Source organism: Saccopteryx leptura, chromosome 2 (genome assembly GCF_036850995.1).
Source record: "Saccopteryx leptura isolate mSacLep1 chromosome 2, mSacLep1_pri_phased_curated, whole genome shotgun sequence".
Lineage (NCBI taxonomy): Eukaryota > Metazoa > Chordata > Mammalia > Chiroptera > Emballonuridae > Saccopteryx > Saccopteryx leptura.
In genome coordinates, this window is record NC_089504.1 from 102,989,073 (window position 1) to 103,007,061 (window position 17,989).

Here is a 17,989-nt window from a genome sequence, read left to right on the forward strand (position 1 = left end):
AACCCTCAAAAAATGTGGCTGACTAGATTCTGCCCTCAAAATAGACTAGGGTGAGGCCAACTCCATAACAGTTGAAATTGTTTATCTCAGAACCTGTTAGTTAGAGTAATCCAGTTGTCAAGAAACTGTCCGTCAGTGGACGAGTAGATTAAAAAGCTGTGGTACATATATACAATGGAATACTATGGGGCTATGAAAAAGAAGGAAATATTACCCTTTGCAACAATATGGAGGGACCTGGAAACTATTATGTTGAGTGAAATAAGCCAGGCAGAGAAAGAAAAATATCATATGACCTCACTCATTTGAGGAATCCAAGGAATAATGAGAACTGAGGAACAGAATTGAGACAGAGGAGGGATCAAAGGGACCAGAGGAAAAAAGGACAGAGGGAAAGGGGATGATAGGATGGGATAAAGCTGAAGGGAAGGGGGAGGGTGCTGTAGGAAGGGGGGCAAGGGAGATGTTGAGGGGAACAGGGGGTAGGGGGAGGCATTAGGAGTGACCCTAGAATCTATGTAAACACAATTAATTTAAAAAAAAGAAACTAAAGAATGCTTACTAATTTTAAGAGACATAGAGGTAACAAGAATAATTCTCTTTTGTTTTGCCACTTCACTATTTCTAAATTTTTTATTGAATTTATTGGGGTGATACTGGTTAATAAAACTGTATAGGTTTCAGATGTAAAATTATATAATACATCATTTGTATTGTGTGGGCACCATCACAAATCAAGTCTCCTTTTAACACCACTTATTGCCGTTTATCCTCTTCTACGTCCCATCCCCCTAACTCCCTTTCTCTCTGGTAATCACTATACTGTTGTCTGTGTCTAGGAGAGCTCTTTCTTTCTTTTTTTTTTTTTTTCTTAATTTTTGACTGTTCTTAAACACTAGTTACATGTTGCCAGTTTTGTTGGTGTAGTAGCCTGGTACAAATCAACCCTAAAATTTTCCCTTATGTTTCCTGGATGTCTTATTGTTTCACAGATCAATTTTCTAAGCATATCACCTCCTATTAAGAAAGTCATGAAAACTGCTTAAGGTGTTCTGAAATCCATCCCTGAACTTTCATTATCAAGCTAGCAGATTTAAGCTTAATTTGTTTTTGCTTCTTAATTTTTCCCCTTTACTGTCTATTATTTTATTTTCAGAGAAATAGAACATATCTATCACTATTATTTCAACAATTCCTTGAACTATTTGGGAGATAATATCACATTTTTAGAGAAAGAGATTAGTGAAATTATATATACATAACACAGCATTATAGAGAACAGGGCAGCAAATCCTGGAGGGAAAGGGGGAAGGCATTGGGGGTGGGGGCAAAAAAAGGGGGTGAGGGGAACATGAGGGTGGGGAAGATATATTCGGTGGGACACTTGAATCTATGTAAACACAATAAATTAAAATCATAAAAAAGAACAAAAAACAAAACTCATTTATTATACTTTTATTTCTTACTTTTTCTCTCTTATTGAAAATTTAGACATAAATTAATTGACTTACAAGAAAGACTTGTCTTCCATAAACATTATGTTAATTGACTTTCAGCATGGATTTGTGGCTTAGTACAGCTAGCTTATTTTCAATTCACTGCCATTTTTATATAAAAAGAAAATTAAGCTAAATTATCCCAATATCCCAAAGGAGCCTCTTTAATTAAATCCTTTTAGCCAACCCTGATGCCTTTCAAAATAATATTAGTTTCTCAAAAATTTTTAAAACAAGATGAAGCTTTGTTTATCAATGGGGAAAATATTTTTAGGTAGCAATATTTGGGCCCTAGGAATTTTCATTGTATTGCTATAAAAAAGCATGTGAGATAAAGCAGGGTAACATCCGGAATGTTAGCAATTTTGAAACATAAAAGAAAAATTTGTTTTAAAACATTTCCATTTTTTTAGTATATTTGTAAAAAAAAAAATCCAACACTTTGAGTTAGGTTTCTTTTTTAATTCATTTTTTTCTTATTTTAAAACCAAATTAATGTACTATAATAATTTGCGAGAGTGCCATACAAAGTACCACAATGGGTGGCTTAAATAGGAGGAATTTATTGTCTCACGTTATTGAGGCTAGAAATCCAATATCAAGGTATAAGCAGGATAGGTTGCTTCTGAGGGTTGTAAGGGAAGGAACTGTTGTTGGCCTTACTCCTTGGTGATAGATGCTGTCATCTTCTTACTGTCTCTTCATACATCTTTTCTCTAGCTATGTTTCTGTTAAGATTTCCCTTTACATGAGGACAAAAATCATATTGGATTGTGTTTCACCTTAATGATCAGATTTTATTTCTATAAAAAATCTTTACCTAAATAAGATAACATTTATGAGATACTGAGAGTTAAGATTTCAGAGTTAAGGTCAAATAAATAACTGAAGGCCATATAGCTCTATGAACAACTGCAAGATGTGAATCAGCAGTGTGACTAGACTATCTTCTTTCACACATATTGCACTCCCTACCATTAATAAGCCATTGTGTATAGAGAGTTCTCCAGGGCCAAGGGGTAAGAAAAATTTTAAGGCTTTAGATATATTTTGCCAAATAGAGTATGAAAAGATTGTATATTCAGTTAGGCTGTATGTTTCTCTCAACCTTAGTGTCATATGAAGTTCATGACGGTCAATTTTAGGAACTAGATCAGCCTAGATCATGTGTGTTTGTTTCCTTGGGCGATAGCAATTTTAAAATTTTAATCATTTTTAGTAGGGTTTGAATCTAGTGAGACATTCTCTAACTTTATCTGTGGAGTCTATTGCATTTACTTTTGTTAGCTGCTCCTGGCTGCTAGCATATTTTAAGCCATTTAATATCATTTTCTCTGTGTGAACTTTCTCAACCATGTTGTAAATGCCAAAATAAGCCGCTTTAATTTAGCTACCTTTACCAGCCAACAGAATTTTTGTCAACATATTCATGGAGGATCTAGTTCAGCATTGAATCCTATTAATCTTAATTACCACAACTAGTAAATGCCCCAAGTGTGACTACAACTTAAAAGTTAATTTACAATTTTCTTGCTCAGATTTTTTTTTTGTCTTTAAGGATTTCTGTTATTCCCCTGCAACATAGTGTAGCATTACCAAATGCTTGCTTCACTTTTCTAGCATTCATAGGTGTTTTGTACCAGGAATTTTCTCAGAGAATTAATTTGGCATATTAATAGAAAGTGAAGTCCAGGTACTTTCTGTTTTCTGCCAACATAATAAACAAAGAACTTTAAGCTTTTAACTTCCTGAGAGAGAACATATGGCTCTGAAAGGATATTAGAATACAAAAGTAAAAAAGCTTGAGAACAAGTAAAGGTCTATAAATTCACTACAAATTAATAAAGAAATAACCAAAGATTCCTCATTGAAGTGAAGATGTGTTTGTGTCATTTATATCAAATATGAGTTTTTATAACCAAAAAATCACCTCCTTTTAAAATGCAATGCTTATTGTAATCTCTGAAATCATTATAATTATTTTACTTCCATTATATAAAGAAGAGTTTTGTCATAAATAAGTAAAAATTCATATCACTTCTACATAGCAGTTTTTGTATGTTATATAAAATACATTACAATGAAACATTTTTAAAGCCAAAAATTTTTGTTTAAATATAACTACAAATTAAAGTGATTATGAAATTTCTATCAAGATTGTTTTAAATATGATATACATTAAGTATTATTAAATGTTGTAACTATTCCACTGTACATTGTCAAATACCTTCTCCAGACACACATTGTTTATATGAGGACAAGATTAAGTTGTCATTATTATTTTACGTTTATGTCAAATTGACAAAAATGCATCACTTAGGTTGTTTAGTCTGTGCTGGACAGGTATTTCATATTCTAAATAAAAATCTATACTAATATATCTTAACTCATAAGGAATCTTTCTGATTATTGGGACCCTGAACATTTTTTGCCATAATTGTGATTATAATTTACCATTCCAATTTTGAAAGTATGTAAGTAGAAAAAATATGGAAGAAATAAATATATTTACATCTCATCTTCCCTGTTGGGCTGTAGATGTCCTAAAGATCAGTATGAGTAGTCACTTATTAATATCAATATATTTTGGTTGACTAAAAGATAGTTCTAAATTTTATGCAATGCCTTAGCTTATAAAAATGTTAGAGAGTTTAAAGTAAGCAAAAATGATATCAAAGTTGCCAAACACTGTATTATATTATAAATTTGATTAAATCAGCTGTTAACTTCATTTGCTTTATTATATATATTATTTACTATTGCCTTCATTCACAAAAATGTAAACTCCAAGAGACCAGTGATTATCTGTTTTCTTCTCTGATATACACCACAGTTAATGGTTTGGATGAATCAGCATTTGTTTCTCCCTACTTACGTTACCTGTATCTGATATTCATATGGGAAGCCACATTCACCAACTCATTCCATGCTTTTCTCATGAATAACTTTAATTATTTTATTGTGTTGACATGGTTTCAAGTGTCCCACACAATATAACACCACCTACACACCGCATTATGCCCCTGTGCCCCATGCAAAGTTTCTTTCTACCCTCTAATGTCCCCTTCCATCTCAAACCCCCACCTTTCACTCTCGCTGTTACTACATTATTTTCTGTATAAATGTGTTGTATGTTTTTTGGTTAATTCTTTCAGCTTCTTTGATCCACGTCCCTCTTCTAGCTGTCCATCTGTTCCCAGTGACCCTGCTTCTGTTTCTATTGTTCCTCAGTTTATTGTGTTCATTAGATTCCACATATACGTGAGATTATATAGTATTTGTCTTTCTCTGCCTGGCTTATTTCACTTAACATAATAATTTCCAGGTCCATCCATGTTGTCGCAAAAGTTAAGATTTCTTATTGTATAACTGCATAGTATTCTATTGTGTAAATGTACCACAGCTTTTTTGCCCATTCATCCACTGATGGACACTTGGGCTGTTTCCAGATCTTGGGTATTGTAAATAATGCTACAATAAACATGGGAGTGCATATCTTCTTTTGGGATTCTTAGTATATATTCATAGAAGTGGGATAGCTAGCTCATAAGGCAGTTCCATTTTTTGAGGAAACTCCATACTATTTTCAACAATAGCTGCATAAGACTGCATTTCCACCAGCAGTGCATGAAGGTTCCCTTTTCTTCAAATCCTCTCCAGCATTGGTTTGTTGATTTGCTAATGATAGCCATTCTGACAGGTGTGAGGTATGATTCAGTAGTGGAATTTGTCAGCTGGAGCTTGGGCACACTAATATATCTCACTAACCTGCTGTAGAGACTACTTTTGAAAACAGGTTCCCTGGCTGAAGTCCGGCCAATCAGAGGTATTTAGTCTTAGTTTTGACATATGGTTGAAATTAAAGGGTAAGCATCATTCTTCTTATACTGGATTAAAAGTGATGACAAAGAAAATTCTTTTTTTTTTGTATTTTTCTGAAGCTGGAAATGGGGAGAGATAGTCAGACAGACTCCCGCATGTGCCCGACCCTCCGGGGCGTCGCTCTGTTGAGACCAGAGCCACTCGAGTGCCTGGGGCAGAAGCCAAGGAGCCATCCCCAGCGCCAGGGCCATCGTTGCTCCAATGGAGCCTCGGCTGCGGGAGGGGAAGGAGAGGGGGAGGGGCGGAGAAGCAGATGGGCGCCTCTCCTGTGTGCCCTGGGCGGGAATCAAACCCAGGACTTCTGTACGCCAGGCCGACGCTCTACCACTAAGCCAACCGGCCAGGGCCGACAAAGGAAATTCTTTAGCCATTATGTCAACATTGCTAAAAAACCTCTTTAGAAATTGAGAAAACAAGGTAGAAAACAGATATTTTATTATATTAATAAATTCTATACATTATAAAGTAAACTAAAATTACTGAAAAATATTCAAAAAATTATATGTACATATAATTGGGTTCTTAAACTTCAATTGACTATTAAATAAAATAAGTGCATATTTAAAACATGTTATTTTAAAAAATAATGTATTTATTTTTAAATATAGTATTGAACAAATATACTCCTATGTATGTTTCTGTGTATGTATAGACATATAAAAGTAGATGGATCCAGAGAGAGAGAGACTGAGATCTTCTAGTGTTGGGTAAGGTTGGGTAGTGTCTGTAGTTCAATTGAATAAGGTGATACAACTCCTCCAAATAAGTTTATAATCTTTAAAGTTCTTTTATACTTTGATCCTGGAGAATTCTCTCTAAACAGTGGTTTATATAATGCTTATTCACTTCCTGTGTTAGTCCATAAAGCTGTATGACATCCAATTATTTTTTTTATCTTCTTATGCTTAGTTTCCTCTCCATGAAAATAAAAATGGTTGTACCTGTTAATGAGGTTCTTGTGAATATTGTGAAAAGGCTTAGCCACAGTCTCAAAATTATTGATATTTATATTCACATCTGTAAGAGAAAATATGTAATCTAAACTTTCATAAATAAAGGGTAAGTTCATAAAAATATAGTCATATTCAATGCATTTTTCAAATTAATAATTAACTTTGCTCTATAGTAATAGCCCAAAATTTATGATAAAATTATAGGTTTAAATGTTTTTATAGTCATTGTGGGTGTATCTGTAAATATAAATACAACAGTTAATGTATTTCCTAGGCACAGACAAATGGACAAAAGTCAATATAAAGTAGGAATATTTTGTAGCATTTGGAATAATATTTTAATTTTCCCTCAGTACTCTGGAGTTTCAGTGACTGGATAAGGAGTTAGAGCACAGACACTTGAACTTAGATTGTAGAACTGGCTTCATTTTACTAACAGGGTCACTTCATAAATTCATTAAGCACTGAATGGCTAATTTTCTTATGCATAAAACAAGGATGCTAATAGTGGCTACCTCATAAGGGTACTATGTGGATTTCTTCAGTTAATACATGAGAATTATTTTTATTTATTTATTTTTTATTCATTGAGAGAAGGGGAGGCAGAGACAGACTCCCACATGCACTCTGACCAAGGATCCACTCAGCAAGTCCTTACAGGGTGATGTTCTGCCCATCTGGCACCGCTGCTTCATTGTTCAGCAACCAAGCTATTTTAGCACCTGAAGTGAGGTTATGGAGCCATTCACAGCACCAGGGGCCAACTTGCTCCAACAGAGCCATGGCTGCAGGAGGAGAAAAGAGAGATATATAGAGAGAAATGAGAGAGGAGGGATGGAGAAGCAGATGGGTACTTCTCCTGTGTGCCCCGATTGGGAATTGAACCCAGGACATCCACATGCTGGCCAATGCTTTACCACTAAGCCAACTGGCCTTGGCCAAGAAGAATTTATAACAAGGCCTGGCACAAATTAAATGTCATAAAAGTTTTCTTCAATAAAATAAACAAGACACTATAAAAGCCCTTTATAGGAATAAATAGAAATTATAAGACATGTTTCTTCATTTTTCTTTCAAATTTATTCTTCAAGCTAATTGACAATATATATGTTATTTTTTCTCTCTCAAGTTCATTTCCTTTAAAGAAGTGCAAACTGTTTTAAACAAAAGCAAACCACAAATCACAGCAACCAGCCAGACATTAGACATGGAAAAGTGAATAATATTCATTAAGTAAAATATAAGCAGATGAGATGCCTCTCACATGTATATATAGTCATGCTTTTTCAAATATCCTTAGCCAACTTACAGTGTAATTGTCACAGTCTAGCAGCTCAAGATCAAATGCAGGAGCACAGTGGCAAAGGTAGGCAGTTTTTTGGGCTAATTGTGAGTCTGAAAGTAAACCTTACACCACAGTTTCATGTAAACCATTGTGCAATATGTATGAGTGTTTAAATGTATCGACATTGAAATCAGTGTCCAACTAATGAAAGTAAAGGAGAAAAGAAAGTTTCTAAGCAATTGTTGCACTTTATTTGTTTATTCAGTGGCAAAAAATAAAATAATTTTAAATAATATTACATATGTTGATACATCCAAGAACATAATCAATCCACATTAACTTGATTAATTTAAAATTATACCACATTAACTTAGTTAATTTAAAATTACATTTTTTAAAGTGATACAACAGAAAGATGGCCATTAATCAGTGTGACTGTACTTGAACAAAGAAGATTTTTTTGGATAATATATTATGCCTTCTTATGAAATATAACCATTTTTGTATATACCTAGAATCATTTCTTTTCTAAGAAAAAAATTTTAAATTGAGACAAAACTGAACATTGTAGCACATTTGAAATAAGGATATAAAGTTGTGAATTAGGACATTTTACAAACACTATATGCCCACAGATGGACATGATATTTTTCAAGAGTAAAGTTTTTTTTTCTATTATAAAATGTTCAGAGTTATTAGTACTAATAACTGTAACAAAGTATAAATCATTTTTAAAGTTCTAGCATACTGTTTTATATTGTTATGTAACCTTCTGACCCATTTAAAATGAACATGTAGGGAATCCATTTTAATAGCTTCTTCCTGTAAGCTTGAGGGATTTTTTAGCTAGCACAAGTCCTAAACCAAAAATGTACTTGGTTATTTCTACTCATTTAAAAATTTCTATGCCAGAAAGTTTTTGTTCAGTTGGCATCTCTTAGGAATACAAGTGAATAAACAACATAGAAAGAAGTAAGAAAAGAGAAATATTTGTTCAACACTCTGCATGTTGTAACAACGTGCAACATCATTTATGATATGTTACCTCAGCCAAAAATGACATGATGTTATAAATCACTAATTTCTCAATTTTGAGTAGGAAGTTGGAAATATGGGATAAGGTCATGTTCAGTTCAGGTCATGAAAACCAAAAATGTTCAGGTTGGACTTTTTATAATGTTTTACCCAATCCCAGAGGAGGTTCAATATCATTGTTATTACTATTATTTTTCTCTTGGAAAAGAAAGGAAATGGAAAAATTCTTTCCCTATTTTTGTGACATTATAACATGGCCTGGAAGAGTTTTACTTTTTAGTTAATACTTATAAAACCTGCCTATTCTTTAATTCATAAGCTGATACTTCAGCAAATAAATAATAATAATTTTTTCTAACTTCTAGGAATGCACTTGTCTTTACCTACATTGATCACCCTAAATTTCTGCATCTTGGATTTTATTTGAATCTTTAAAAATAGTTCTAAACCAGCATAATTTTCACAATGCTTTCGAAGTTGAGATAGTTCAATTAATATGACCCATGAGTATAAAACAGCTGGTTTGAACCGGAAAGACTGTTCTGTTAGAAGAATGAGAAATATACACATTTTCAAAATCTTTCTTTTGTCGTGCCAGTGAGATCTCTTTCACTCTCAAACCTTAGTTGTTTGTTTTTTTTTTTTTTCACTTACTCTTGGTAGAAAGAGCCAGAGTAAGTATATTTCTCATTTTTCTAACAGAGCAATTTTTCTGGTTCAACTAAATGAGAGATGATATTCGCAAACAACAGCTCCAATAAGGGGTTAATATCCAAAATATACAAAGAACTCACAAAGCTCAGCAACAAACAAGCAAAGAATCCAATTAAAAAATGAGGAGAGGATCTGAACAGACCTTCTCCCAAGAGGACATACAAATGGCCAACAGATATATGAAAAGATGCTCATCTTCATTAGCTATTTGAGAAATATAAATCAATACTACACTGAGATATCACCTCACACCTGTTAGATTGGCTATTATCAAGAAGACAGGTAATAACAAGTGTTAGAGAAGCTGCGGAGAAAAAGGAACCCTCATTCACTGCTGATGGGAGTGCAAATTAGTACAACTATTATGGAAGAAAGTATGGTGGTTCCTGAAAAAACTAAGAACTATCATATGACCCAGAAATTCTTCTACTGGTCATCAACTCTCCAAACTCAAAAACTTTGGTACATAAAGACACATGCACCCCCATGTTTGTTGTAGCATTATTCACAGTGGCCAAGACATGAAAACAACCAAAGTGTTTCTTGAGAGAGGATTGGATAAAGAAGATGTGGTACACATATACAATGGAATGCAACTCAGCCATAAGAAATAATGACATATTGCCATTTATGACAATATGGATGGAGTTTGAGAACATTACACTGAGTGAAATAAGTAAATCAGAAAAAGCTAAGAACTGTATGATTTCACACATAGGTATGATATAAAACTGAGACTCATGGACATAGATAAAAGTGTAGTGGTTACCAGGGGGCAGAGGACATAAGAGAGTGGGATGGTGGAGATGGTTAGGGTAGGGTATAAAGAGAGAGTGATGGAAAATGATTTGACTTTGGGTGATGAGTATACAACATAATCAACAGTTCGAATGTGGAAGAAATGTTTACTTGAAACTTATGCACTCATTGATCAATGTAATTCTGTCAAATTTAATTTGCTAGATAAAATAAAAAAAATGAATTTTCCAAAGAAGAAATACAAAACTCTGGAAAAGTCACCTTGATGCTAAAACTTCAGTAGGTTAAGGATGGAGGTTTGTTTTCTGTTATGGTCCTTGTTGGAACTAATCTCCTGTATGTTTTTTGTTCTAGTAAACAGCAACAAACATATTAAATTAAATTAAATTAATTTAAATTATTGGACCTTTATTTTAGGACCTGTTATGTAGTACATGTCAAGATAAACTTTATCATGTGAAATTCTTGCTGCACTTTTTATCCACTTACTCCACCAACATTTACTGCTTATTTCTTATGTTTAACACTTTTAAACTATTAAAATAGGGCAAAAGGGTTGACATTATATGCCTATAATAGAAATGATAGCCTAGTAAAAGAGATGGATAAATTTAAAATGCAATAGAATGAAACAGGAGCCTTGATAAATATATACAAAGAGTGAAACAGGAGGAAGTGTGGCTAAGATAAAGAAATCAGAGATGCAGATTAATATATCATCTTTGTTTATGACAACAGTTGGGTAAAAAACCATGGCTTGCTAATATTGCATTAAAGAATTACTATTACCCAGGTACAGACATAGTTGGGAAACCACCAACTTCTATTTATATTACCTTGTAAATTTTATAGCATGAAGAGAGCCCAACTCCAAAAGAGCAAAGAGCTAAGCTGAGCATGTCTGGCTCCTTTTTGTTAAATTTCAAATCAGAAAACTCACTCCTCCCACAGAGAGAAATAGATAATGGGTGGGAAAGAGCTTGAAGGTTATACTAGTGATTTTCTTCACGTGGAAATGTGCAGAACTATAACATAAACAGCAGTTTACCAAGGAGCTTGACTCTAAGAATTGACAGAATGTAAGGCAGACACTTTCTGGGAATGCTGAAGTCCCATCTCCTTTTACAAATTTTACTCTAGGAACAAAGCAAAAAAGTCATACGGAGTTTGAATCCTGATACCTCACTTTCACCAGATCACTTCCCAGATATAGCATGAAACGATATGGTATATATAATCCCTACCGTGTGCAGTACTCCAAGATCTTTGGCACTTATTAAAACATCGTTGGCCATAACAGAGTTCATGTCATAATAATTGAGTATCTGTTATATAACCTGAACTTAAGAATCAAAGTACTGAGCTGGAAAAAGATTCTTCTTATATAATTTGCTTTATGAAGGGAATGTCTTAGTTCACTCACACTCCCAAAGAAAGTGATTTAACTATATATTTAGGCAAGTCAATTAATGATATCATCTTTAAGTTATAAAAGCATATTTGAGCCTAAGAGGTATTCTCTTTGTCCTTTTTTCCCTTAAGAAATTTAACTTTAATATAGATTTTTGGTTGAGGTAATCATAAATGTTACTTTAAAATAATAAGCAAATTTTTAAAAAATTGATCCTTTCTTCTCTTAATTTAGATAATGTTATAGATATCTTGCCCTTCTAGTTTTAGAGTGCACTTTGATTATTATTTCTTAGACTTACATAAGCCATAATGGTCGTCTTTAGTAAAGGCTCAGAGAAGTCCTCCTCTGGCTAAGACGAAGGCCTACAGCTAGTTAATTCTCTCTAGCCAAGTATGTGTTTTATTGTTTGTGAAGAGATGCAGACTTACCTTGGCTCATTACCCTCACTCCTATCACACCATCTCTACTTTAGTAGAGTAACTACTATTTTGTGCCTTGAAAAAAATCAGCTGGATTATTTAAATAAAGACAAGAATACTTGACTGTTCTTTAACTGTGAATTGCCAGAGAAAAACAAAATTTAAATGTCATCTTCTGATAACACACTATCAAATAAAATCAGTATCTTATGGAAATATAAAATTGTTAGTACAGATTATGATGTGCTGAAGTCTGTACAGCTCAAAATTTAATAACTGGTCAATAATGTTTATCTGCACTTTTTTCAAAATTACAAAATGCCAACTTAAATACTTAAAATATCTTTGACATGCTGACAATTGTTAACCCAATGTGAGACACTGCTTCAAATAAGCCTTTTCATTAAAAAAATTAAAATAAACACATTTGCCTTATAGTTATAGTAATACCAGTGAATTACTAAGTCAGAGTTTCACTGAGATTCTTAAATTTGTCAGTTTATACTGTAATCAAATTTTGGAAAATTTGACCAGTATTTAGTCAATTATTTCTTATGCTCACCCTTTCTTTTGGAGACCACAATTACATAAAATACACATATTACATATATTAGGCTATTTGAGATTGTTTCATCACTTCCTGGTGTTCTGCTCTTAAATAATTAATCTTTTGGAACCATTCCTGTGTTTCATTATGGAAGGTTCCTATTGCTATGTCAACAGATCCAGTATTGAGGTTTATAGTATTTCCTAAATAGCTTATTCAAGTATAATCCTTGCCTGAGAAATTAATCATTCTCAAAATATTGAGAGTTTACACTGAATAATTTAATTTTAATACATATTTTTACTCATTAAAAATTGTTGAAATGAATAAGGAAATATTTATTAAATAACCCTAGGATGCTGCTTCAACTATATATTTTATTTTTTTTAGGTGAAAGGAAGGGAGATAGTAAGGCAGACTACCCCAACCAGGATACATCTGGCAACCCATTAGGGGCTGATGCTCCAGTCCCCTGGGGCTGATGCTCATACCAACTGAGACACTGACTGCAGAAAGAGAAAAGGGATAGAAGGGGAGAAGTTTGATGTGGAGAACAGATGGTCACTTCTCCTGTGTGCCCCGACCAGAAATCAAACACATGACATCCATATACCAGGCGGGCACGCTACACTGAGCCACCAGCCAGGTTCTTAACAATGATTCAAAAATATTGAATAATAATTATTGAATGACTTATATGTCTTTTATTGTCTTGGATACTTTCAGTTATAGTAGTAATCTAATTCTCTCAGCAAATCTAGAGAGTAAGTACTATTCTTACTTAACAGAAAAAGAAATTGTCAGGATTTTTGCAAGGGAACTACCACAGTACTGGTAAAATGTAGAGCTAAAGGTAGACTCTTAGTCACTTAGACAACAAAGTCCATATTCCTTAGAAATCATGGCCTGAGAGATTGCTCTTTCAAGGGGGAAATAAAATATTTTGAGCGTGAGAGGTGGTGCATTGAACTTTGAAAACTTATTCCACATATGATGAAATAAATTTATATTTACGAAATCAAAGAATATATTTTTGCAACATAAATTCTAGAAACTAAAGCTTGACAAACTCAGCTCAACTGTCAGGACATGGACCAGAATGATGTTTAAAAATACTGTGTTAAAAATGTCAAATTAAGCCTTGACTGGATGGCTCAGTTGATTAAAGCATTGGCCTAAAGTGCAGAGGTTGCCAGTTTGAGCCATCCTTATGGCAAATACAGGAACAGATAAATGTTTCTCTCTTTCTCTCTCCCTTTATCTTTCTCTAAAATCATAAAAAAAAAACCCATTAAAAAATTAAAAAATTGGTGCTCTGGTTTAAAACCCATGTGAATCTTTAAAAAAAAAAAAATCAAACTATTGTGATAATGTTATTTTCCCCAAACTTGATATCTCTAAAATCGAGTGACTCTAAAATGAGACATTAAAAAGATATCTAACTTTACATTTTATACTTCATATTAGTAGATACTTCTACATCTGTATTTACATTAGTGATAAAGAGGGAGTATTTTTAAAAATTATTTTACATTAGACTGTTTAGCCTCTTTGAAGTAAGTACCAAGTACCTATTCTGTTAACTAATTATTCAAAATTCTTGGATGTGTTGGTGCCACAGAAATATGTGTCAGTAATTAATTAGGGCCCTGGCTGATGGCTCAGTAGACAGAGCGCCAGCCTGGCCTATGAACATCCTGGGTTCTATGTCAAATCAGGACACACAGGAGAAACGACCATCTGCTTCTCCCTTGTTCCCCCCCCACTTCTCTCCATCTCTCTCTCTCTCTTTCTCTCTCTCTTCCCCTCCAACAGCCATGGCTCGAATGGTTCAAGCTAAGTTGGCGCTGGGCTCTGAGGATGGCTCCATGGCCTTACCTCAGGCACTAAAATAGCTCAGTTGCCGAGCAACAGATCAGCGGACCAGACAAGCAGATCATCCCCTGGTATAAGGCTTGCTGGGTCAGGTGCATGCAGGAGTTGTCTCTGCCTCCCTGCCTCTTGCTTGATAAAAAAAAAAAAAAAAAGAAAAAAAAAGAAGAAAATTCACTGCTAATATATTCCTAATTAAATCAAAACTTCTAACATTATATAGTTGTAGGAAGTTAAAATTAAGGACAGTACTTTCTGACAAGAGAGAGTTAATCTTACTGTGCACAAATACTGACAACTATTTCTATTTTTTGTATTTTAGATCAGTGCCTGCTATATTTAGTGGTGACATTTAATGCTTGGATTGACAATATTTTTTCTGGCTCTGTATTTCTGCCCTGAGTAGGATAAAGAAACAGGAACACATCACTCTCATCCTCTTCAGACAATTCCCCTGAAACTTTATTTATGTTGGGATGGATTCAAAATTGCTCTCAACACTTAAAAATTGTCTTGTTCCAGTATAAGTCATGAATTTGAATTCCCTTTTCTAATTTCCTTACCTCTCTACAAGGTCTGTTCTATAACCCTTTCTTTCTCCTTGAAGATTTGTTTAGTACTGATGATATAGTTTTGTTTTATTCTATTCTAAGTTGTAAATAAGCTTTATCTAGACTAGAGACACAGCAAATGGCCAATTCTTTATGTAGGTGCTTTCTTCTACTCTCACATTGTAATAGGAGTTTGGTGTCCAGTGCTAGAAAGGAGTAGATTAGTAAATAATGTCCCAAAGCACTAAAACATAACATTGGATGAACAGAGAGAGAAGAGAAAAAGAGAGAGAGAGAGAGAGAATGATGAATGAATAAGTAAATAGAGAATACTAGGATTTTTAAATTCAATGTAAGCATTTGGCTTGCTAATATTGTGTTTCTGACTATTTTAATAGTGTAAGTCCTAGAAGATAATATTTTAAGAATTTTATTTTAACAAATAGGTACATATTTTTTCTTTTGTAGTGAAAGAGAGAGGGGAGGAGAGAGATGAGAAATATCAACTCGTAGTTGTTTCACTTTTAGTTGTTCATTGATTGCTTCTCATATGTGCCTTGACTCTGGAGCTCAAGCTGAGCTAGTGACTCTTTATGCAATCCAGTGACCTTGGGTTCTAGCCTGCGACCTTGGGCTACAAACCAATGACCTTGGGCTCAAGCCAGTGACCTTTAGTTTTCAAGCCAGTGACCTTTGGGTTCAAGCCAGTGATTTTGGGATTATGCTAATGATCTCACACTCAAGTTAGTAACCCTACACTAAAGCTGGCAACAAGCCACTGAGCCCACACTTTAGCCAAAGACTTCGGGGTTTTCAACCGGGGTTCTCAGTCTCCTGGGCCAATGCTTAATCTACTGTGGAACCACCAGTCAGGCAACATAAATATACTTTTGTGTGTGATGATATTTATTGTAAAGTCATTGTTATGTCTTCACCAGCAGATCACTATGAGACTAAACTAGCATAATTTTTGTCCAAAGATTAAGTACCAGGAAAAATATATGATGTGGGAGCATTTTGGCTCCACAGGTTTCTTGTCTTAATATATGAATATCAATCTCAGAAACTTGACCAAATCTCACTAACCCAGTATCAGTGACTGTCTGCTTAACCTATCTTTGGAATACTTCCCACATTTTGTGACTGGGTTCTAGATCTGGCACCAACTTGATTTTTTAAAAAATTTTGAGAGGAGTGTTTATAAAGAACTTTCCTAAATCTTATAATATAGCAATGTCTCAAAAAAAAATGTGTCTTTCAGCATCTAGTTTTCTGCAGTTGGCGTGGTCCCTTAAAGTATCTCCCACACACCATTCTTTAGTACTAAGCTGTAAAAGCTATATATATTCACTAGCCTACCCATTGTAGATTCTAGAGCATTTAGATTACTGAAGAGCCTCTGAGAAATACTAATGTTAAAATGTAATTAAAACTTTATTTTAAAATCTATTTAAAAGGTATTGAGGTTATCAATGATTACTTTGGTTTCACTCTATAGAGTGAAGAGAAGAGATAGATTGTAGAGAAAAAAAGAGTCAATTAGAGAAAGAAATGAGAAAGCCTGAGCTAAATTAGTCAACATGTAGAGGGAAAAAATAAAGTAGATTTAAACTACTATAAGGTATAATTTAAGACTAAGGAGCTTTAAATTGTGAGAGGTTAGGAGGTTAGTAAGTGAGAGAATTATTTTCAAACCTTTTTTGTTTGTTTATCTTGATAGGTGCTGGTTATATTTCCTAAAATAAAGAAGATAAAACTTTTATTTATTTATTTATTTATTTATTTATTTATTTATTTATTTATTTTTAAAGAGGCAGAGAGAAGTATAGATAGGGACAGACAGACAGACAGGAAGGAGGAGAGATGAGAATCATCAATTTTTTGTTGTGGCACTTCAGTTGTTCATTGATTGCTTTGTCATATGTGCCTTGACCATGGGGCTATAGCAGACCGAGTAACCCCTTGCTCAAGCTAGCGACCTTGGGTCCAAGCTGGTGAGCTTTGCTCAAAACAGAAGAACTCACGTTCAAGCTGGTGACTTCGGGGTCTCGAACCTGGGTCCTCTGCATCCCAGTCCGACACTCTATCCACTACACCACCACCTGGTCAGACAAGAAGATAAAAATTTAGTGAATTTATTGGGGGTTAGATATGGTTTGAAAACTATGAAATTGGTAGAAATTTATAGGGATATTCAGGATGCAGTTGTATATAGATTTGGGAGTCAAATAAAGGTATGAATTTGTTTCATAAATTTTTAAGATATCCACATACATATGGTATCTGAAACCATGTAAATAAGTTATAGAATCCAGGGAAATTATAGAGGAGAGAAGAAAAGTCAAAGAATAGGTATATCAGTATTTAAAGCTAACAGAGAAGTGGAACTAGTGAATATTGCCATGTTCATATAAATCCAAACAAAAGTCATTTTAATACAATATTCTGTATTAGATTTTATTTTTTGGGCAGTCTGGACACTACTGTCTTAGCTAGATAATGATTTACAGTAGCAATTATTAATCATTAATGTATATCATAATAACTTGTATATGTTTGGAGAAATAGAAATTTTTTGTTTATAGAAACTTTTTTTTTGAGACAGAGATAGTGACATGAACAGACAGGGACAGACACACAAGAAGGGAGAGAGATGAGAAGCATCAGTTTTTTGTTGCGGCACCTAAGTTGTTTATTGATTGCTTTCTCATAAATGCCTTGACTTGAGGGCTCCAGCAGAGTAAGTTACCCTCTGCTCAAGCTAGCAATCTTGGATTCAAGCCAGCAACCTTGGGCTTTAAGCCAGTGACCCTTGGACCCAGGACAGAGATCATGGGATCATATCTATGATCCCATGCTCAAGCTGGCAACCCTGTGCTCAAGCTAGTGAGCCTGTGAGCCTGTGCTTAAGCCTGTAAACTCAGGGTCTTGAACCTGGGTGCTCAGCATCACAAGCCAACTGCGCCACTACTACTTGGTCAGGCGTTTTAGTGACTTTTTTTTTTTTGTATTTTTCTGAAGTTGGAAATGGGGAGGCAGTCAGACAGACTCCCATATGCGCC